The following is a 2060-nucleotide window of genomic DNA, read 5'->3' on the forward strand; positions in this document are numbered from 1 at the left end:
ATTGATTATTATTAAGCTCATTTGATTAAGTTAAACAATTATTAGCCCAAATTAAAGAGACATATTTTAGGTTTTATGTAACTAAAAATTATATACATTTTATAAACAATTAGGTATTCTAATGTCCTAAGTTTTTCTAATAATAAAACCCAACATTTCATTCGCCTTATAAATATTTTTTACCACATTTTCAATGATATTCACATTATTTTTTTACTGGCTATTGTTGTTATTTTATTTAATGTGTGACTATTTAATTACAACTTTTAACTGCCCATCACTTATAAATTATGTTATATCATTGAGTGTCATAATGAAAATGTAGTTTTTATTATACTGTAGGTGTATGAATTAATATACACATTTTACATAATATATGGCTTTAAAATATCTATTTCTGATCCAATTAAACTATATTAATTGATAATCACGCTTTATCATTGGGTAAAATTTAGATACAATCATTTATTTTATGTTTTTAACAGTAATGAATGTTATAAATAATGTAAAAATTGTTTTTCTAGTGCAATGATCAATGTCAAATCGAATCTAAAATTCAACAATCAACATGATTGAATATATAACCTCAACATCAATAATGAAAAGCTGAAATCATGGTATAACTTAACAATTAATTTATTAGAAATATATTAGGTATAATTGAGTCATTTTATATATTTTTTATTTATTTAAAATAAACGGGCAAAAGCCATTTACCGACGATGGAAAAACATTACGTATGAATTTGCAATGTATGTAAACTAAGAGATTAGTGAAAATAATAAAATTAAAAAAAACTAAAAATTTTAAAGTATAAAAGAAACCTATAGAATAAAAAATTAGGCACTATGCTTTAAATATAACTAATTTTATCTTTAAATACTTGACGAAATAAAAGGAAAAAAATCTAAGACTGTGGAGTTTCTATTTGCGTTAAAAATGGCCCTTGTAAAAAAGGAATTTTTCCACTATTTGTGTTAAACTTATGTATATGGAACAAATCAGAATTTTGTGTATACCTACTAGTGATTCTAAATCCAATAAACTTAAAAATAGTTGTGCAGCTTATATTATTATTTAAAATATCACAGACAAATATTGTATTTATTAAATCACACCTGATGATAAATGATTCAATATCTATGGAGTCTTGAACCTAGAGGAAAAAGTTTCTAGAATTAGTAAAGTTTTTAATAAAGGCATTTTTCAGGAATTTATATTGATTATTATTAAGCTCATTTGATTAAGTTAAACAATTATTAGCCCAAATTAAAGAGACATATTTTAGGTTTTATGTAACTAAAAATTATATACATTTTATAAACAATTAGGTATTCTAATGTCCTAAGTTTTTCTAATAATAAAACCCAACATTTCATTCGCCTTATAAATATTTTTTACCACATTTTCAATGATATTCACATTATTTTTTTACTGGCTATTGTTGTTATTTTATTTAATGTGTGATTATTTAATTACAACTTTTAACTGCCCATCACTTATAAATTATGTTATATCATTGAGTGTCATAATGAAAATGTAGTTTTTATTATACTGTAGGTGTATGAATTAATATACACATTTTACATAATAAATGGCTTTAAAATATCTATTTCTGATCCAATTAAACTATATTAATTGATAATCACGCTTTATCATTGGGTAAAATTTAGATACAATCATTTATTATATGTTATTAACAGTAATGAATGTTATAAATAATGTAAAAATTGTTTTTCTAGTGCAATGATCAATGTCAAATCGAATCTAATATTCAACAATCAACATGATTGAATATATAACCTCAACATCAATAATGAAAAGCTGAAATCATGGTATAACTTAACAATTAATTTATTAGAAATATATTAGGTATAATTGAGTCATTTTATATATTTTTTATTTATATAAAATAAACGGGCAAAAGCCATTTACCGACGATGGAAAAACATTACGTATGAATGTGCTATGTATGTAAACTAAGAGATAAGTGAAAATAATAAAATTAAAAAAAACTAAAAATTTTAAAGTATAAAAGAAACCTATGGAATAAAAAATTA

General features: G+C 22.2%; 1 long non-coding RNA gene across 1 annotated transcript; it reads left to right on the forward strand.

Annotated features, from left to right (window-relative positions):
- The first annotated feature begins 150 nt into the window (after positions 1–150).
- LOC103310593 lies at positions 151–1818 on the forward strand. The gene is made up of 2 exons (XR_003839100.1): positions 151–617; positions 1743–1818. It is a non-coding gene; the product is annotated as an uncharacterized LOC103310593 (long non-coding RNA).
- Positions 1819–2060: the final 242 nt, after the last annotated feature.

This window comes from Acyrthosiphon pisum, chromosome A1 (assembly GCF_005508785.2).
Source record: "Acyrthosiphon pisum isolate AL4f chromosome A1, pea_aphid_22Mar2018_4r6ur, whole genome shotgun sequence".
In the NCBI taxonomy this organism is placed as follows: Eukaryota; Metazoa; Arthropoda; class Insecta; order Hemiptera; family Aphididae; genus Acyrthosiphon; species Acyrthosiphon pisum.